Here is a 22,871-nt window from a genome sequence, read left to right on the forward strand (position 1 = left end):
CCTTTCATGCGACAGCAGTATTGACGCAAAAACATGGAGGACGTCCACGGTCACTTGGGTATTACTCCATGAGATTGGATCCGGTAGCTCGAGGAGCCCCCTCCTGTGTCTGTGCGGTGGCAGCAGTACAAGTAATGGTTGACAAGTCTTCTGAGTTGGTCCTGAACTACCCCCCGCTAGTGGTTCTCACCCCTCATGACATCCAGAGTATACTCACTCAAGTACAACCTAAACATCTGTCTCTAGCTCATCAGATAAGGTTGCAATGTGCTTTGCTCATGCCCCCCCTTAATATTTATTTTCAATGGTGAACCCGGCTACTCTTCTTCCAATCGAGTATCCTGTTTCAAATGGGGGAGGGGGAGGCATAGGTGATCAAATGGGGGAGGGGGATGCATAGGTGATCTATGTATTACAGATCAGCTATTTTTAAAAATTTTTGCAAATAAGAACGTTATCTATTTGGAATAGAATATCAGCATGATTGTCTAGCATTGATGCAACAAGAAAGTTTACGTTTTAAAGATTTACTGAAACCCCTTGTTAATACATATTTTGAGTTGTTTTTTTTTTATAGATGGTACCAGGGTGATTGACAACTCCACACCAGATATGCAGTGTTCACACAACAAGATCTCTAAAAGCAGAATGCCTCCGCATGTCTCAGCACAAGAAGCGGAACTGAAGGCCCTCACTGAGGCGTGTAGAGTGACAGAAAGTAACCATTTACACTGACTCCTGGTATGTATTCGGCATAGATCATGGTTACGGCCCAATATGGAAGGCCAGACACTTTTAAACTTCTGTAGGACAACCCATTAAGAATGGTGTAGCAGTACAGAACCTTATGAAAGCCCTACTCCTACCAGATAAAGTAGCAATCCTAAAGGTGAAAGCTCATACTAAAGCCAACACTGCAGAAGCAAAAGGCAACGCCCTCGCAGACTTCACAGCAAAGGCAGCGGTCCTTAAGCTGAGAAAGAAAGAAGAAAAGAAGATACTGACCGCACAAGTCAGAGACTATGATTTGGACTTTGATAAAAATTTGAACATTGACAGTCACAAGCCAGCAAAGAAGAAAAAGATAAATGGACTAATATGGGAGCAGTAGAACAGGGTGGCGTATGGCAAACAGTCAGTAACTTGCCTACCACGATCCCTGTACCCCATGATGGCTCAGCTGATCCATAGAAAGACTCACCTATCGAAGGCAGCTATGCTACTGACGCTTGAGAGAGAAAGGGTTGCCCCCTGGATTCTCTGTAGCTGCTACATCATTTGTCCAATTTTGCATGAGCTATGCCGTAAGCAACAGGGTAGAAGTAAATTGACCAGAAAGGCACTTGCCAGGACCACTCTACCCATTTCAGGGATTGCAAATTGACGACATTCAGCTCCCACGTGTTGGGAAGTATGAATATGTGCTTGTTGTTGTTGATGTTTTTCAGGTTGGAGGCGTACCCTGTTACAAAAGTAAATGAGCAGGTAACCGAAAAGAAGCTCATGAATAAGGTAATCTGCAGATACGGGGTACCAGAGGTAATCGAGTCAGATAGAGGTACACATTTCACAGGTGAAATAATGCAACACTTCATGTCTGCCCTGGGTAACTCCCAGGCATTTGACACCCCTTATCATCCACAAAGAGCCAGAAAACCATTGTGCATTATAATATTTCTCTTCAGGCAATGAAACCCTGCACCAGAGGAAAACGAAAATGGTATGATACCCTATTAGGGGGAATTGGTACAGGTGTAGGGGTTCTGAACTCTATAGATTTAGAGGTGATGAAGAATAAAATGGCTGGGGTAGGACAGGATGTTTCTAGATTGATAAATGTTCAGGCACAATGCATGCCTTCCTTGTTCCTCCCCCGATGTCTTGCATTAGGATATGATAAGGATGTATTAACGCTTTTTAATCTGGTTTTGCGGTTTAAAAGCATTTGTTTGTAAATATGAGTAAATTCATGAACTATACACAATGTAGCCTGCAATATGTATATATGATTCACGAGAAGGATAAAGCACAGTCAGATTTGATGACAAAGAATGAAAAATTGTGGAGAAATATTTTCAAGAATGTAATTCCAGTAGCATCTTGGATACGGCCCCGGGCTGATGGTGTAGAATGCTTTGATGAGTATAGCACTGGGGAAATGATTTTATGATGTAAAGGACACAAGCCTGATGTGTAAGTTTGTAGTACTACCTGTGGTGTTTGGACCGCCTCTATATGCTTTACAATATTGGTTGCCCAAGTTCACAGGTATGATGATTTATAGTGAAAATAAAACCCATGGTATAGAGAACTGTGAAGAAACACTGGATGGCCTAGCATGCGGACGGAGTACAGCCGCATATGAGCCATGTTTCCTGCAGCCTTCAGTCAGCATATGTGATTGGACAGTGGTACCTGCTTCTTCCCATATGCTGATGGAAGTTGGCCCCCAATATATATGCTTTGTTACCAACCAAACTAAAACCACCAGTATGTATAATCTCACCACTCCATTGTCTGGATGTATACAGAACATGTCGGTGATACATTGATTTACAGAAACTTACACCTTTTTGCCAGATGCTGAAGCAACATTAAGGTACTACTGGCACCCAGATGCTATCCCTATGACAACTCTGACTGTATCCTTGGGTAGAATCGTAAGACTAATGAAAGACACTGAACACCTTCAAAAGAATTTGGATGTTACTAACCCCTCCCTTATGGAATTAGAAAAACATGTATGGGTAGGAGATAAGTTGGTCAGCATAGGTACTAAGATCCAGGTAGACACAGAGTATAACTTGTATGATATTTTTACTGGATGGTCACCTACAGCAGGAAAGATGATGGATTTTATGTTTCACCCATTACTAATACTGTTTCTTTTGTTCATTCTTTTGAGTGTTTGCAATTTATGGACATTCTGTGGGATACGGAGACAAGCAAATTATCTGGAATCGCTCCCTCTACGATATCGTTAAAACAGTCATACGTAAAAGAGCAACAACAGTGGGGATCCGGCGAAGAGGATAGAAAGACCGGCAAGGGTGGCTTAGCACCCTTGATAGTACCACTACAAAGGCTCTTTTCAAGATGGACTGTTTCAAAATGGGGGACTGTGAGGGTTATGAACATGAAAACTTATATATGTATACATTTCATCCATCTGTGATATACGTTTCCGGAGGCTTTTAGGCCTGAATTGTATACATTAAATGCTTGTACATTTAGGTTAGTACTTAATTACATTAAGTAGAGGTGTAATCTTAAATGTCCATCATGTCTCCAAGATCTTGTTTATCTCGTTACACTGATCAAAAGGTTGTGTGGAATGCTTTGTTTTTAACTGCTGTCTAGGTAGGGCATGTGATTAAAATGTAGATTGTGATGATAATGAGGGTACCAGAAACGATGTCTACATACAAACAAATAAAGCATTGTTTATAGAGAAGACACAATTATTTACCAGTAAAACAGATTCAACCTCTGTAACACTAGCCTTTGATTCGGACGACACTTGGATACGCCTACTTATTTTTGTATAAGAATAAGGCAATGTACACAATAAACTCAGATTGCTCTAAGACACGATCGTGATGCCTGTGTCTATTGCTTTCTCACGGTGGCCGCCATAACCACCTCTGATTTGGAGCCCCACAGCATATTAACGTAACATGGATTTAGCCCTAACACATGCGTCCGGCGATTTTTTAAAACCATTGCTTTGCAATGGTATCGGACACATGAGCGCTTTTTATGCGCTCGTCCGATAAATTATAGAACAGAAATCGCAGATCGCACCTATCTGCGATTCCTGTTCTCTTCTCTATATGCACTCAATGGGGCCGGCGGCAGCAGCGCCGACCCCATTGAGAACATATAGAAGACAAATCATTCTTCTCTGCCACAGCTGTAACAGCTGTGGCAGAGAAGAACGATGTTTGCCCATTGAATTCAATGGAGCCAGCAATACAGCCAGCTCCATTGAAAGCAATGGGCTGCCGGACAGCGCTGGATGAATTGTCGGGAAGGGCTTAAATATATAAGCCCTTCCCTGCAATTCATCCAGAAATGTGTTAAAATAAAAAAATATATATACTCACCTTGTCCTGGCAGCCGGAGTTCAGCACAGCGGGCCTGCAGTGGGTGTGAAGGGGGTGTGACTCAAAGCTGCCCCTGATTGGCTCAGCCTGAGCCAATCAGAGGCAGGTCTCAATCACACCCATTCATGAATTCATCCCGCGCCCACCCGCAGCGCATTGCTTTCAATGGAGCCAGCTGTATTGCCGGCTCCATTGAATGCAATGCGCTGGACAGCTCCGGCCCGTTTCTAATGAAACGCGGCTAGGAGCAGATTTTCGGGCGATTTTTGGGCATCGGTCACGCGATTTGCGGATGCGCATCCGTCATGCGATCCGCAAATCGCGCGAAAAAACGCCCGTGTGACTAAGGCCTAAAAAGGAAACAAAACATATTTCTTGGTTAGCTGCTGAAAAACAAACAAAGCTATAAATGTTTTGATTAGCCTTTATATTTACACACATAATAGAGGCAGAAGTAGACATCTTCCAGAGCGCAATAATAAATACTAATAATGGTAGTAATTTATTTCAGTGGAATAACATTTTCTATCTTTCTTGCTGAAGTGGAGAAAACAAATGTAGCTGAAATTGTTTATCTGAATATTAATTGTGAAGTCGGGGTAGATATCCGTTGGCTGAACAAAATCTATGGCTAGCTTTAAAAGGGTTATGTCATTAAAAAAACAAAACCAAAAAACAATAGTTACCTACTCCTCCCCTATCAGTCTACTTACCAGATCGGTACTATTGTATCTTGTCACCACCGAAAATAGGGGTGGAGACAAAATTTAGGCTGCTTGACAGGCCGGTGACGCCCCAGGAGCTGATTGGCTGATGCAGTTGCTCACTGTCCCTGAACCTGCCCTGGTATTTGGGTGTCTGGGCCGGCCCTGCTATCCTATCGGTTCTGCGGTCCTCCGTCTCCCGGGTGTGGAAGTGAGTGATTGCTTCCCATCTACAGACCTTGAGGCACGACATCCCCCGCTGTTGTGCTTGCTCCTGACCGTGGTGTCAGTGTGGCCGCTACGCCTGCCCTAAGCGCTGTCAGCGCTCTCTGTGCTGCCTTTCCCGCTGTCAGTGTGGCTGCCGCGACTGCAGTACTCCCTGCTTAACTGTTGGCGGCAGCTGTACCATGGAGGAACAGACCAGGGACGGCTTGAGGATGACAGTGCTGAGCAGAGGTGCGAGCACGGCAACGGAGCAGGAATGAGAATGACAGGGCTGCCAGCCTACAGCGCCGGGATGCCATCGCTGACAGCTACTCCGCTCCCCTGCCTCCTCTCCCTTCAGCAGCTGTCACCGGCGCCGCTGCTCAGAGGCAGATGGGGAGCGGAATAGCCCTCAGCGGTCGCATCTTGGCGCTACAGCATGGGGGAGTACAGTGTGGCTGGTGGCGCTGAGGTCATCTCAGCACTACAGCATGGGGGAGAACAGTGTTGGCAGTGGTGACGAGGTGTATCTTCCCCACCCGTACAAGTATCTTTCCAGCCTACTGGCCATACGACAATACTGCCAATCGAGAGCTATGGGCATGACAGGGGCATTCCTCCATGTAAGGGCTATCAAAGCCCTAGCTTCAAGTGGTGACAAGATACAATAATACCTACCAGATCTTCACCTCCCTTATCTTTTCCTGTCTCCTGCAGTCAGGGGGGGAGAAGGGTGGGCCACCTCACCTCCAGCTGGCTGATTCCTCTCTGTTCTGTGATGTTACGTACATTCACAGGCAGTCTTCTTTTTGACTGCCAATGTACGTTACGTCACAGTTCACAGGCCAGCAGTGGGAGTACCGATCTACTTCAGAAACTGCTCATGCACACTGTCTCTGCAATAGATCAGAATTTCCTCTTAGTTAGTGAACACAACATCACAGGGACCTGACCTTCACTGACACGGCCGGGAGGAACATGAGGAATGCCAGCTTTATAACAAGCCGGCCTGCATGTGGTGAGCTGACCCAGGGGACTGGAGAACCTCAGTGAGGAGAAGATGTGATAAGGAGACTGACGGGGAAGAAATAGGTGAGTATAGAAAAAAATTTTTTATGACAAAACCCCTTTAAGGATTTCTCAAATTTTAGGGGTCATGAATAGTGTAAAGAAATAACACAATCACCTCCTATAGTGCCCCCCTCATCCAGAACTGGAGTCCTTGTCCCCATCACTCTTATCCTAGAAGAAGCTCAGGCAGTCACAGGTAATTTATTTTGTGCACGTGATCACACTGATTTTGCTATGAAAGGCACATGACCACTGAAGCCTGTGATTGGCTGAGCGGTAACATTCACAACAAATAGCACATAACTGGAGTTTCTTCCTGTATTGTAGCAACGGGAACTAGGGCACCGGAGCTGGATGAGGGCCTATGAAGGAGGTGAGTATCCCTTATTTCTTTTTTATATGCTGTTCCTGTCCTCGACATTTTTTTTTAAGTCCAGGAAAACTCATTTAACATAAACAAAACATAATAGTACGTTGGATATAGCAATATACGGTATTTTATTACCTGAATCTGCAAGTAGTTTGATTGTAACTGCATAAGATATACTGCCTGCAAGTCACATTAAGAGGAGCGAAGATGAAAAAGAAAACACAACTGAGTTATAAAGTTAGCACCTTAGCAGTATCCTTCTTGTAACAATGCATAGTATATACATTAATTTGTTATCTAGGCTTTAAAAATTCATGGTCTATCCTCAGGATAGGTAATCAATTTCTGATCAGTAGGGTTCCATTGCCCACGGCCCCTGTCAATCAACTAATTGAAGGTATGGGGTGTTCATGATAAAGCATAGTGACTTTAAATGTTCTCTGGTGGCAGAAATCCACTTGCGTTAAAACGCAAAGCCCGTGGACAAGTGGCCTTACCCTCTTGAATTTGTTTTACACATTTTTAACACAATTTCCATGACTGGTGTTGAGGGGGTGGGGGTTGAGAGGGGTGCCGGGCAATTGTCCAGTGTCCCCTGTCTTGAACAATGCCACTACTGTCAGTGTCTACTGATCAGTTGTGGCTCTACCCATCTTTGAAGTCTTACGGTCAGTGTCTACTCATGCAGTACCACAACTGAGGAGCACAGCAGGAGCCAAGTGTGCAGGAGAGTACTCACTAACAGCCATCTGCTGCCTCCCTTTGGTTCCGTGCTCTGAGGATTCCTGTGGTTTGGTGACTCGGTCCACTTCCTCTTCCCCACTCCACCTCCAGCACAGGAGATGCAGTGCGCAGTTACACATCAAGGTAACATCAGGACCAGAGGCGTAACTTAAAGCTTCTGGGCCCCCATGCAAAATCTGTAACAGGGCCCCCAACTATAATGCTTTATTCATAGTACTGGGCTTCCTATATGGGGAAAAGTGGCCTTATGGGCCCCTTAAGGCTCCTGGGTCCGGGTGCAACCACATCCTCTGTATCCCCTATAATTAAGCCCCTGATCAGGACCTAAAGGAGCGTAGTGAGGTGCATGCCTAACAGGGACCACTAAACCACAGGAGTTCAGCTGGTCTGCCTGTCTGCTGGATTTTCATCTGCAGGTATGTACAGCAGCAGAGCAAAGTGGCTGGTCTGGGATTTAATTTTTTTTTCTAAGTTAGTCTGAACTTGGGGTCTGAGAAATGGGCTAGGCTGCCCCTTAAGGCAAACTAATGTTAACAAGGACGTCTGCGTTGGGAAAACACTTTCCACTGTATTTCAATGGAAATCTACACTGGAAGAAATCTGCGCATTTTCAGCACAGGTTACTGCTGTGCATCTACATCACGATTTTAGTCTTACGCAATGAGATGAAACCACGTACATTTCACCTAATGCAGAGTCCACATCAAAAAGTGAACTGTCACCTCTTTTTGTTCTGCAATGGGGATTTAAAATCTGCATGTAAAAATTTTATGACGGAGATTCCTGTTAGGTAAATAGGAGACATTAGGATGCAGATGTTGCAACGGATTTAATGAAGAATCTGCACAGATTTTTTACCAAATTTGTGGCAAAATCTGCTGTGTGAACAGGGCCTAAGAACAATGGATGCATGCGCCTAAATAATAAATAAGCTGATACTTACTTTTGCCCACTCCCCGCAAGACCCTTGCTAGTGTCTCCTAACTGACCTATTGTTTCTAGGCTGCAATCAGCCTGTAACGTCCTCTAAGCAGGCTGCTACTACTCTAACCCTTAATGACATGCTCTATTTTGGGCTTAAGGACCAAACGATTTTGACGGATTTTAATCTCCATTTTTCAAAAGCCATAACTTTTTAATTTTTTCGTCGATGCAGCCGTATAAGGGCTTGTTTTTTTGCGAGGCAAACTGTAGCTTTTATTGGTGCCAAATAGACTATATTGTAAAACTTTAATTTTTTTTATGATTGCAGAGAGAGAAAACACATCAATTCTGCCAAAGATTTTTATTTTTTTTTTACAGCGTTAATCATGCAGCATTAATGACACAATTCTTATATATTTTTTTAGGTTTTTACACTTTTTTGCAATAAAAACCCTTTTTTTCAAAAAAACTTTTCCAAATCGCTGCATTCAAAGTCCTATAACTTTTTTATTTTTCCATGGACAGAGCTTATTTTTTGCGAAACAAGCTGTAGTTTTTATTACTACCATTTGAGGTATATACGGCATTTTTTATCACTTTTATTGCGTTTTTTGGGAGGCAAAATGCTAAGAATTTGCATTTTGCTTCAGTTTTTTAGCGTTTTTTTAATGCTTTTTGCCATGCAGGATAAAAAACATGTTCAACTTATTGTAGGTGTCTTTACAGACACAACGATACCAAATATGTGGGATTTTTTTTTATTCTAATATGCGAAAAGGCATAAAAAAGGAGTGTTTTACCTTTTTTAATATTTTGATCTTTTTTTGTGTCCATTTGTTTCCCTCTGGGGGAACTACACCGTAGAACCTATGATCACTATTATAAGGCATTGCAGGACATCTCTCCTGCAATGCCTTATCGCCTATTACAGTGATCATAGGCAATTGTGATAAAGAACGCCTGTAGGTGGCATCCTGTTACCATGGCAACCAGCCGGGCTCTCTGCAGTTACATCACAAGAGCCTGCCGACGTCACAGAGGGAGCGCGCTCCCTCTGTGAACCCTTTCCCTGCCGCGATCTACATAGATCTCGGCAGGGAAGGGGCTAACAGCAGGGGTCACATCTCCGATGCACCCCTGCAGTTGCAGCGGGAGGCCGGCTATCAGTGACAGCCGCCTCCCGCTGCCGGATAGCGCGAGATCTGTCATGATCTCGCGCTATCCCCATGACGTAAGGGTACGTCATGTTGCGGGAAGTACCACCCTGCCATGACGTACCCTTACGTGATATGGAGGGAAGGTGGTTAAGCATTAGGTCACAGGGATACATATATACACACGTACTGTAGCAAGCAAAAACAGGCCAAAAACTTTGCCGATATGATGCATAAGCATATATATTCGCATGATTGTATATGTTTAAATTTACTGACTATGTTGGTACAATATTTCAATTTAGGGCACCACTTTTAATTTTTCCCACAGCCACTCTGTGTCTAAAAATGGCTCTGACAATTTACAAGCATTTTACAAAAGTACTAGGTGTGTTCATTTTGTAAAACAATATTTACATTTACGCACTTACCTATGTAATAAATAAATAATATTGGGAATGACTTGTGTTGGATTCAGTGAACTCGGGAATATAGGATTAGGGAAAAGAATCTGCTCACGTTAAATTTCTGTCAAGAGAGGAATAGCTTGCCCAACAAACGTGTTTTGACAATCAGGTTTTGCACTGGCTACTCTGGCTAGCAGCTCACAGGAACTGCATGTTTGCATACTTAGGGCTTATTCAGACAACCGTATATCAGCCGTGTATTCATGCCTGGCCGATATACGCTGTCTCTCTCTGCAGGGGGAGGAGGCTGTAAGAGCCAGGAGCAGTGCTCTGAGGTCCCGCCCCCTCTCCGCCTCTCAGCACTATTTGCAATGGGAGGGTCGGGACGGGGCGGAGCTAAGACTCAGAACGTATCTCTGCCCTGCCCCGCCCCTCTCATTGCAAATAGTGCAGAGGGGTGGAGATGGGGTGGAGAGGAGGCAGAGAGGGGGCGGGAGCTCAGTGCACTGCTCCTGGCTCTTTCAGCCTCCTGCCCCTGTAGAGAGGGACGCCATATATCAGCCGGCCGTGAATTCCCAGCCGATATACGGTTGTCTTAATAAGCCCTCAAAGCCATTATAGAGGAATATGGCTTGGCTGCTACAATCCCCAATTTACATCCCCAGAGTAGTCACTGACTGGTGGAATGAATAGGCAACAGAGTCAAACAAGCAGAGGGGTCAGAACTGAGTAATTAGAAGATACGTCAGAATCAAAGGATAATACAGTATCAGAGACAGCCGGATCAAATACCAGAAGAACTCCAAGGAACAAGGCGGCAGGGAAATAAGTTGTCGGGCAAGCCAAGGTCAGAAGAAATCAGGTAAGGTCAGATACAGGTAGACAGAACGGGAGATTAAATTAGGTCCAGGTACAAAAACAGAAGATAATAAAACAAATGTCAAGCATCACATCAGTAGGTGTCAGCATCATTATCAGTGTCAGGTGTCAAACATTCTATGATGTTTGACTTTGTACACAGTCCATATTAGGATATCGTCAGATGCCAAACAGTACACAAACACTCCACAATTACTGTCAAGTTTTGAAATGCTGAACAAGTTCGAACAGAGCGCCAAACAGACTCATTGGGGCAGATTTAATAATACTGTTTAATAGTTAAAAAGCGCAGACTTAGACTAGACAGTTTTAAAGTACGCCAGATTCATCACAGTGGCTCATGCCGGATGATAAATCTGTTGGGTCTTTAAACCGTCTAGTCTGATTTTATATTAGGTATTAGTTGGCTTAGTTTGTATCAAAATCTGCATCGATTTTTGGTGCACAATGTTGCATTTAGACCACACGCCTTTTTCACTGAGCTAAACCCATTTGTCAGATGAGTCATATAAAATGTCCAAAAGTGTCTAAAAACACATTGAATTCAATGAATGGCTGAGCGCAGGGACCAATCACAAGCAGCGGTCAGCTGTCATTCAATGGCTGAGTGCTGCCTCTGATTGGTCACAGTGCTCAGCCAATCAGAGGCAGTCCTCTCAGCATGCAGGGATTTTAAATCTCCACCTGCTAAAAGCACTTCAAAGCAATTTAGGAGAAAACGCGGCTAGATGGCCCTGAGCCCCGGCAGCGGAGGAGAGGGGAGTATATATTTTTTTTTTTTTTTTTTACACATTCTAGGGCTTATATTTAATCCTTTGCAATCCAATTTTGGATTCAGGGTTTCCTAGGGGGCTTTCTCTTTCTGCCATTATACAATGGCGCTGTCTGCTGGCTAGAGCCAGTACTGCAGTATGTGACATGCTGGAGAGGCCCCCCAACAACAGAGCGGCCAGTAATCTACAGTAAGAATACCCTGCCGGACGTCTTCCGACATCAGAGCTGTACAGCCTTCAATCAGAATGTCTTCAGACGTCAGACAGTGGATTGGAAAGGGTTAAAGACCTTCCTTGAAAATCACTGTGGGCGCTGCCAGCATCTCACTGCTTTCAATGGAGGCGGGTGTAGCACCGGCTCAATTTAATTTAATGGTATAGTATTGCGGTCCTCTGCCACAGCTGTAGCAGAGGATTTCTTCATCTCTGTGGGAAATCCCCTTGTCACTGGACACTGTGACAATGCTGTCACAGTGTTCAGTGATGAGGGGACTGCCTGCAGAGATGAAGAAATCCTGGGCCACAGCTGTCACAGCTGTGGCAGAGGATCGCGATCTTCTCTGTATGTCAATGGGGCTGCCACTGCTGCCGCCGGCCCCATTGACCACAAAGTGAAACCCCTGGATGTGACATCCAAAAAATGCACAATGCCACAGTTATTTGCGTTTTAAAATCCGTTGCCCTATATTTACTAGTGCGCATTTTTTATGTGCAGGTAAAAAACAGACATGTGACTGTTGACATTGAAAAGAATTGGTTCTAATAGATGCAGATTGCAAACTCAAATAACATGCACAGCAAAAAAACGCCCATCTGACTGAGCCCTTAGAGAGACTAATTGTTGCACTGGCTGAACCTGATTGACAGGTGAGAAGAACCAGTAAATACAAAGCTCAAAATTAAAGGGATACACACAGATATAAAAGACACGTAGATACTCTGTATTTTTCACAGAAAAATGTTGCTTTTGAGGCTGGAATCACATACATTAGTTGTATTGGACCAGTAATTTCACACCACAACCAGACACAACTGATGCCATATTGGTGCACTTTTTGTACTGGTCCAGCATCCATAGCTGCATGCAACATTTTTCTGTGTGGTGCATCAAGGCATCCAGCATCAGAAGTGATATGCCAGATGCCTTGAACTGTCCTATAGAAAACTATGGGATCAGTTCTAGCATCAGTTTCCCTCTGGCAAGAGTATACCGGGTAGAAGGTGATAAGCAATTCCCGTATTAACTTCTGAACCTTCAAGTCAGGTGTAAATGGTAGACACAGAGAAGAAGAATAAAAAAACAGGAAAGAATTATGAATTGTATGTATTTCCTGATGTATCAAAATACTAACGACGACCTGTCCGTCCGTGCGTAAGTAGTGAGTGGGTTTGTGAGTGACTTACATGCTCCGTCCCTGATCAAATGATGGTGATGTCATCAAAGGTCCTTCATCCGCCCCTGATCACATGACAGTGGCATCATCACAGGTCCTGTACGCACACGGCTGATGTGTGGCTAGGTGTTCGTTAATATTCCATAGCAATTGAGGCCACAGGGGTTTTTTAGTAATATGCACAAGGATGCATGATGTTAGATGATGTCACTGTCATGTGATCAGGGGCGGAGCATGCAAGTCATTCCCTCAGGATGAGCGTCACTGTCATGTGATCAGGGGTGGAGCATGATGGTGATGTCATCACAGGTTCTTAATCTCCAGTGCTGTGCTGCTTCTCATCCCCGTTGTATGGGATGAACAATGTATGTAACAGTGCTGTGTGTGTGATGTCCATGTAGCACTGGTACTATAATTTCCTATAATTACTAGTCTGTTAATACACATGATACTTACTGGAAGTGCAAGCAAAAATATCATTACATACTTTTGTGTTAATCTAAAAAAGAAAAGAAAAATATTTTAGCCTTAATTATATTAGACCTGTTTAGGGGTGGGATAATCTTTCTTAATGCATGCCCAGGGCAGCAAGTACAGAATGCACCCCACCACCCATAGGAAGGGACTAGCTGACAATTTTTAGCCTGTGAACTAACACTGGCAAAGCCCCCAAATTGCATGGGCCGACAGACACACATCTGGGAAACACTGTGCTCCTCCCAAAAATCAGTCAAAATAGTGTACAGTCGTGTAGCACAGTGGTGTCCCTGAAAACAAAAGAAGGCTCACATAGGGTCTCCCAAAGCAAAAATTGTGCCAAGAAAGACATCAGGTGTGGTGCTTGTTTTAAAAGTAATGTCATAAATTTACAAGGACAAATTCTGTCTGGTGAACACAACACTCAAGCACAGGCCTACTCCAAGGAACAGCTGTACAGCTACCAAAAATTACACTACGCAAGACAGCAGTTGTGCAATATTATGAATTTCACAACAACAAATTCTGCCAGGTGAACAATCAGACACGGGCCTCCTCCAAGTAAAAACAGTTACCAAAAATTACTGAGGGAGACAGCAGGTTTGCTGCTTGTTTTAAAAGTAATGTCATAAAGTTTGCAAAGGACAAATTCTAGCATCTGAGCAGGCCTTCTCCAAGGAAGAGCTGTAAAGCTTCAGCGGTTTCTTCTGCTTTACAAACTTTTTGTTCTGGGAGAAGAAGGAGGAAAGATGGCAGAAGCAGCAGAAGTAGAGCAGCAGCAGTTTCAACACCACCAGCAGCAGTAGCACCTTGAGGGTAATGTGTGTCCCATGTGGAAACATGAGAATTGTAACTCCGTATTTCCATATTGACATATTTTTCATTTGCGGGAAAGTAGGAGGAGGAAATATTGCGGAACAGGAGAAGGAGAGCAGCAGCACCTTGAGGACACAGTGTGGTCTATATATAAATCTATGCTTACTCATATCTGAATAGAAATTGCCAGCGTGCTACTAATCAGTGGTATCTACCATGCGGGTGCCGAAGTCAGGTGAAATCCATGCCTGGTTCATCTTTATAAACAACAGGTGATCCACATTATCTATAAATAGGCAGATGCGACTGTCAGTTATCACCCCCCAGCTGTGCTGAACACCCTTTCTGATAACACACTGGCCATGGGGCAGGCAAGCATCTCTAAAGCATGTTGTGCAAGCGCTGGCCATCCAGTTTAGGCACCTAGAAGTCAATGAGGTTAATACCATGTCTGAGTACATCCATGCAGGAGCAGACATACTCTTGCACCATCGTGGATAAGTGCTTCCCCACCTCTGTAAGACTTTCCTGCCAACGATGGTGGTGCTGCTGTGGCAGCTTCCTGCTGGTCCGCCATGAGCCACAGAACTGTGATGCGTTGTGGATGCATCTCCGCAGGCAAGGGCAAATACTCTGTTCAAGCGGCTTAACAGTCTGTCCCGATGCTGCTACATTTTGAGTTCCGTCTCCACTGCCGGAATGAGATTTGTCATTTTGGACTTGTAGCGGAGATCAAGTGGAGTGACCACCTAGTAATGGTCGGAAGTTTTGATATGGGCTATGCGATGTTCATTTTGCAAGCACTGCAGCATAAATGCATTCATATGCCTCAAAATGCTTAAGGGTGATGGCCCACATTCCTCTAGCTCAGGCCTAATGTCCTCCAGCTGCTCCAGTCCTCCATGTACAATTGGAGAGGTTAGTGATCAGAACATGGCACCCAGGGGCACCCCTTTTATCTAGGTGGAGTGATGCCGTCGCACAGGTCACACATCCTAAAGGCTGGGATCATCGTCTCCTTACACCAGGTGAGTCGGTGGCTTTATCCCTCTAAGCTACAATTGTCACTATTTGTGGAGTTCTGTCTCAAATTTATTTTAGCTTTGATTGTTTTTCTCAGCAAAGGCAGCAATATTAAAGCAACCCTTCAGTTTCAGGACAAAATTCTGTCTTGGGGTAGGAGAGAGTAGGAGATACATTGCCTGCAGTTGTTCTTCTCCCTTCCTCCCTCTAATCTGCTGCTTCCAGGTTCTGTTTGTCGTAGTCCAAGATGGTTGATACAATCTTCAGACTACATAATCCTGCATATGGCGTTGGTAGTATTAGACTAGTCATGTAACCTATACCTGATCTCTGATTGGCCAGACTTGCTCACATGATCAGCACTGGCCAATCAGAGGGCATTGAGGTAGTCAGAAAATAGCTGCAGCTATCTTGAAAAGCTATAAAAGGGCCTAGAACTGATGGAATGGACGTGTGACAGAGAACTGCAGATAACTGTCCCGAGACAGAAGTTTGTACTGAAAATAGAGACTCACTTTAAATTTTTATTTTTTTTTGCCGTGTTCTCTGCTGATGACTGCACATGGATGATTAACTGTTACACAATTAAAAAGATTAGATTTTATGGACTTATATTTTACCTGGGAACATCTGGATGCTGCTTGCAGAGGAGCAGTATCTGTTCTGTGTTAAAGGGGTTGTCCCGAGGCAGCAAGTGGGTCTATACACTTCTGCATGGCCATAATAATGCACTTTGTAATGTACATTGTGCATTAATTATGAGCCATACAGAAGTTATAAAAAGTTTTATACTTACCTGCTCCGTTGCTGGCGTCCTCGTCTCCATGGTGCCGACTAATTTTCGCCCTCCGATGGCCAAATTAGCCGCGCTTGCGCAGTCCGGGTCTTCTCCTCTTCTCTATGGGGCTCCGTGTAGCTCCGCCCCGTCACGTGCCGATTCCAGCCAATCAGGAGGCTGGAATCGGCAATGGACCGCACAGAAGCCCTGCGGTCCATGAAGACAGAGGATCCCGGCGGCCATCTTCAGCAGGTGAGTATGAAGACGCCGGACCGCCGGGATTCAGGTAAGCGCTGTGCGGGTGGTTTTTTTAACCCCTGCATCGGGGTTGTCTCGCGCCGAACGGGGGGGGGGGGTTTAAAAAAAAAAAAAACCCGTTTCGGCGCGGGACATCTCCTTTAATGAAAAGAGCCCAGCAAGGGAAACAACAGAGCAATAAGAGGAGGACCCCTCTCTGCAGTATTGTGCCCACACGTTTCAGGTTATTACTACCATGTGTCTGGAAAAAAATTTAAAAAGAGAGAGGTTTCCTTAGCTACATAAGAAATATTTATTTAAAGAGAGACCATCAGCTGATTTTAGCATTCACAAGTAATGCAATTTAGAAGATTTGGTATTCACAGCTTAAACAAAATTTTCCTTATTTGCTTTTGTCAGATAAATGCTTTTTCCGTGCTTTCCAGTATTTGAATCAAACTCATCCAAGCTCACTCTCTCTTCCTTAGGCCACTCTCACACATGCCCATTTTTAGCACTATTACCGCAGCCTTAATATCGTGATTATCAAACGGTATAACACTCCAATTGATTTCAATGGAGCCTCGTAGAAATGCGATCGATTGCTGCATTTTATAACGCCGCAATTTTCGAGCGCTGTCTGCTCTATTTTGCCGCGTTTAGCGCACCTCATCATCTATCACAATGATGGGCTTTGCTAAATCTCACTGTTGAAAGCAGGAACCTGCGCTTGAAAACGAAAGCAAAATCATGGCACAACGCCACAATTGAAATTGCAGCGTTTTGCCAGACGCATGTGTGAGAGTGTCCTTAGTAAAACATGCCCTTTCTAAAGTTCATGGATGTTGCAGCCTGTCAATCCAGGGTGCTGCACAGAGAAGGGAACATACATGTGATATCAATGAACATAAAAGTATGTCACTGTACATGCTCCAAAATTCAAAGTGTGGCACAGGGGCAGTCTGTGGAATAGATGGTATGCCAGCTAAGTGACCTGGAGATGTCAATCACCAGCAAGAAGGGCATGTTTTACTAAAGAAGGGAGAGAGAGCCTTGGTGAATTCGGTGAATACTCGCCCATGGGAAGGTTTAACAGAAATTAGCATATCATGCGAAAAAACATATATCTAACGAATGGGCTGTGTCTGATACAAACAAGGTACGCTTACTCTAAACTGTAAATCCCACATCTTCTGCTAGCATTAATTGTTAATGTTAAAATTAGCTGACAGACGCTTTTCTAAGATAGTAGTAGACCTGGAAAATGTTTAATCATACAAAAAAAGGGGTTTTCTATTCTACAGTGAGTTCTCAGATATCAAATCCTTTTCCAGCCATGATGTTCAAAGTTCCCATTAAGGCGATCCTTTGGTTTCAGGACAAAATTTTGTCGAAGGACAGGAGGGGGGTAAATTACCAGCCATTGTTCCTCTGTCACTCCTCTGATCCACCAGTTCTGGACTCTGTTGAAGATGGCTGCAGCAATTGTCTAACTACTTAATGCTCACTGTGCACTTCTCTTATCAACTCTGGCCAATCAGAGAGCAGGTATAAAATATTTATAGTCTTTGGGATTATTGGGATTGGGTAGTCTGAAGATTGTGTCGGCCATCTTGGAAGGCCAAATACGGGACCTGAAACCAGGGGTTTAGAGGGACGTCAGAGAAGAACAACTGCAGCCATTATACCCACCAATTCCTCTGTCTTTGGACAGAATTTTGTCCTGAAATTGGAGGGTTGTTTTAAAGGAGTTGACCATGAAGACATCATGGGAGAAGGGGTCCACGGAATGCAGTTGCATTTTGCCCCAGTGTAATTTATAAATGAAATTAAATTTTAGAGATACAGACATGGATAATTAGGAAGAAATCAGAATTCTATAATATGGCAGCATAGGCTTCTATTGAATACATTTTAGTGTTGAACTAATTGGTGATAATTGCATTAGCTAATTGTATGAACCAAATGTCCACCTAAACAGCCATTTGAAAGAGGCCCCATCTGTACAACTCCAAAAACATGACTGCAAAGGCTCATATTCCAAACTTCCACTTCATCATGACATTGTTTAATATACTTAGTTCATGATTACAACACTAGAAGGAGTCTGACTCACCTCCCCCCTTTCCCTTGGATTCCAATTAAAAACAGTATAATGCTTAAGGGAAATTACAAGTTCGGCATAAGCCTAAACATTACCCTAAAACCAGCCAAACAACCTAATAGTTATTTAATATTCACCTGTTTGGCTTGCTCTTTTAATAACAGTATATATGCAAGACTATACGTGCGTTTTTAAGAGGTTTCTCCTTTATTAAAGTGTAATATAGCAAATACCCATCTGATGCAGCATCTTCCTCTGCTGACTGCACATTTTGGTGGGAAATGCAGCTACAGTTAGCTACTGGCACATCAGTGATATTTAAATTAGTTACAGTAAATACTTTGGATATATATTGTAGCAGATTATCACCTTTTCTCATACCTGAGACATAAGTGTATCACATGCTGCAGTCATACCAAAACCCACTGATATCCCTGTCACGTTTACAACCTGTAAAGAAAAAGAACAAAACAGAAAAGAAAGCAAACAAGATTTACACTAGATGTCCAATATCATATACAACAGGGAAAGACTGTACACTGCGGGGGCTGCTGTATGCAAGTTTCTGCTGCTTTTACTGACCTTCCAGGACCTACAGGCCAGCCTGCTCTTCATCCAATCAGTACCAAGTACGTATTCAGTGTCTGTTTACAGGCGTTCAGACATTAGGTGTGAACAAGGTCCTGTTTAGTGTCTGTCTGTAGGTGTGCTAAACACCTGGTGTAAACAGTGACTTGTTCAGTATCTGTTTATAGGTGTTCAGACATTAGGTGTGAACTCTCTTGTTCAGTGTGTGTTGTATTTTCCTTGTCTTATGTTCCTGCCTTTTACCATCTAGGGTGAGCCATCCCATAGATTCCAGCATGGGGCCATTTGTATTGGGATGATCACTCCACTTCTAGGAAGGATTCGCTTGTTGTGGTTTAAGTTGTCTTATTAGAGTAGGAACACACAAGACAATGAGGACTCTTGATGAGGGCTTGTGACCTTATGTATCCTGGCCAAAATACAATCGTACATACTTATAAGCAATTCCATCTGCCTATGAGTGTTGTAGTACTGGTAAATATTGGGCCCCCTGGTTTGGAGTCTCTTGTCTTTGTGGTTGTTTGTATGCTCATTTGGTTTCTGAATATTGTTGGTGTCCCAACGTGTATGTATGTCCTTACTCCCTTTTTCCTCTATAGTTCTTATTTATGATGCATTCGTGTAGATCGTTGTTTCCATAGCCTGCATGGACGTAACACCAGTGCTCCACTCAGTCTCCTCCTCACTGCAGGGGATGCAGTAAGCCTGCATTGAGGAAGTCGAGAGACATGGGAACTCCATTCTTGGGATCGGTGGAGGGCTCTGTGGTGAGACTCCCACGATCAGAAAATTATCCCCTATCCTGTAGATAGAAAATAACTTGTGATTCTGCTACAACCCCTTTAGTAGGCTGAAATCCAGCAATCAGGGACAGATGCAGCTCCCTCCGTTTCTTCAGGCATTTAAGTGTTGCTGTCAGCACTGATTGCAGCATCTAAATGTTTAAACAGCTAGGATCAGGGTAATCTCCAGTCCTGGCCACTGCAGCAGTGTGTTGGTTGTGGGTATAGCCAGCTTCCACCACAAATGGAGCAGGCTCCATTCATTTCTACCCAACATTCACTCTACATGTACAGCAGATGTCTGCAAAGGCTAATACTTTCTCTTGTATTTCTACTAACTGAAATAAATGGTTTCATTATTACAAAGTATATTTTAATTCTGTATTATATTATGATCTTGTGTTAGCTACAGTATTCTTACATGTACTGCTTTCTTATTCTAAAAAAAGGTTTATTTTTAATGATAGTATAATATTTTGTTTTTGATGTCCTAATTACCTCAGGAACATAACTACAGGGTGTACATAGGTTGCATTTGCAGCTGGGCTTTGGTACAGAGGAGGACACTAGATTCACTGACTGATAAAGCGACTGTCGGGACAGTCATAATAAATATAGGAAGGCTATACAGCAAAACCTAGCAAAAAATCAGAGAAAGAGGCTAACATAAAACATAACTTTTATTAAATAAAATTAAAACATTACTAAACCTCATAATTCAAGATGAATCACCCCAGCCATAATATAATCAGTCGAATACACTATATACCATATATGCATCCTTATCCTGGGATTACAATATTAAGGGAAATTGACCCTATCGACACCCTAATATTATAATGGCACTGCCTACCAGAAGGGAACCCAGCACTGACAAGGGTGATCCTGCACATGTTCCTCCTATTAAGCCCCTAGTATACCCTGATACAGTGCAAAGTTGTCAAAATATAGGAGGTCAACCATATAGTCTCTGTCATATTATACCCCTGGGACCTGTAGTTCTTTGGGTTATAGGAGCACATTGCTAAAACCTGAGGTTTATTTAGCTGGCTGATGGTGTGGATTTCTACAGCCAGCCAATCACCATGCATCTGTATATATAAATACTAGCCCCTCTTGCTAGAGGGTGTTGGTCATTATCCATTCCACATCTTTCCCTCTCAGGACACTGGTGTTTGGACGCATGCATGCTGTTTTGTTGTTGGGTTGAGGTTAGTCTGAGTCGTTCTCACACACACACACTCCCTGAAGATGGTTTGCACACCAGATTCCCCTGTTCTGAGCACCCGTGCTCACTTATCCTTCTGTTAAGTGTGGTTCCAGACATCAGATGTCCTTTATGCTGTCAGATGGGTGATGTCACCTAAGTCCCTTTCCCATCATATCTGTGATGTCTGATGTTCTGCCCCTTACATGTGTGGGTGTGGATGTTCAAACTATGCCCTGTTTTGGTGTATGTATGCATGAGGTTCTGGGTGCGATTTTCCTTGTGTTGGTGTGCAGACAACCAACCAAGTCATGTGAACTATGACTTGTTCAGCGCATGTCTATAGGCATGCAGACACCTGGCTTGAACAATGTCTTGCTCAGTGCCTGTCTCTAGGTGTGCATTATGTTGTGTGTTTTAATTACCCTGCATCTGTAGTTGTGCAGACGCCTGGTGTGTATTATGTCCTTGTCTGGTGTTCCTGCCTATTCCTATCTAGCTCAAGACAGGTGTTCTCTAGTTTCCAGTATGGGGCCACCTGTATTGGGTATGATCATTCTGTTTCATTTGTTTTAGTTATCTGGTTAAACTAGAGACTCCCAAGATAATGAAGACCCTTTTCATGGGCTTGTTAGCTTAGGTACTTGGACCAATATATGGACTAATATCTCACACTTATTGATATTTCCATCTGCATTGTGTTGTTAGTACATTGGTAAGTACTTGGTTGCCTAGTGTGGTGTAGGGTCTGATGTCCGTTTCTTTTTGTTACTTGCACGTTCGGGTTATGGTTGGTGTAAATGGTGTTTGACCGTGTGTGTGTCTATATTTTATTCTTCCCTTCTAGCCTTAAATATATTACTCTCATGCAGACCAGGTGAATAAGATCTGCACAAACATAATAGTCCCCTAATAAGGGTAAGAAATAGGATGCATATGAATCTAATCAAATAATTGAATACAATAACAGAAGAGCGCAATTAATTAGATTGATGTGCATCCTATTTCTTACCCTTATTAGGAGACTATATGTGTGAGCTCCTGTATTGGTGACTCTTCTTAGTTATAAGCTTTGGTTTTACTTTAATTCTATTTCAAGGCGTATTCCGATTCCAACAAGGGAATAACTAGATGATCATGGGGGTCTGAACGCTTGGACCCCCACTGATCACGAGAACAAGCCCCCATTCTCGTGATAAGTGGGGATCCCAGTGGTAGAACCCCCACCAATCCGCTAGTTATTCTCTATTCCGTGGTCGGTGGACAACTTGTTGGTACTGGAATACCTCTTTCAATAAAATTTATTTTTTAGGCAAGCCTCTTTTTTTTTTTTTTATAGAAGAGGACACTGGTATTATACACAGCAGAAGCCAGCTGTGTAACTTGTGTAACAGATTTTGCGGCAGCGTTCTGGAACCTCAAGTTACACCTCTAATCACCCTTAAAACTATTGGTACATATATAATACTCTAAGGCAGCGGTTACCAAACTGTGCGCCGCAGAGCCCTTGGGGCTCTGCAAGCGACAGTCAGGGGCTCTGACTGAGGGTCTCCATGGTGGCGAACCTATGGCATGCATGGGGGAGGGGGCACGCAGAGCCCTCTCTGCTGGCACGCGCGCCGACAGCTGCTCACCACTGTAGTGATTACCGGCTGGGGTGGCGCATCTCCTCGGCCGGTAGTCACTCAGCACTGTTGATCCCAGTGCAAACTCTGACGTCAGTGTGCACCTGGGATCTTCCTCTCCTGAGTCCTCTCCTCCTTAGTTCCGCAGGAGAGGACAAGGGAGGAAACGTCCTAGGATCACAAACTGCTGTTAGTGTGCACCCGGGATCAGTGCCAAGCAGAGAAGGAGTGGTGCTGACTACAAGGAGGAGGTAAGTATATGGGTTGGATGGGCTATTACTACTGGGGCTACTGTAGATTTAATATTACTGGGGCTATCTACAGTGGGGTTAATATTATCAGGGCTACCAACAGTGGGGTTAAAATTACTGGGGCTACCTACAGTGAGGTTAATAATACTGGGGCTACCTACAGTGAGGTTAATATTATTACTGGGGCTACTGTGGGGTTAATATTATTACTGGGGTCACTGTGGGGTTAATATTATTACTGGGGCCACTGTGG

At 43.7% G+C, this 22,871-nt stretch overlaps 1 pseudogene; it reads right to left on the reverse strand.

Moving 5' to 3' along the window:
* The window catches only part of LOC136591926 (multidrug and toxin extrusion protein 2-like), a 72,891-nt pseudogene that overhangs the window by 40,626 nt on the left and 9,394 nt on the right, over positions 1-22,871 (reverse strand).

Source organism: Eleutherodactylus coqui, chromosome 1, assembly GCF_035609145.1.
Source record: "Eleutherodactylus coqui strain aEleCoq1 chromosome 1, aEleCoq1.hap1, whole genome shotgun sequence".
Classification (NCBI taxonomy): domain Eukaryota; kingdom Metazoa; phylum Chordata; class Amphibia; order Anura; family Eleutherodactylidae; genus Eleutherodactylus; species Eleutherodactylus coqui.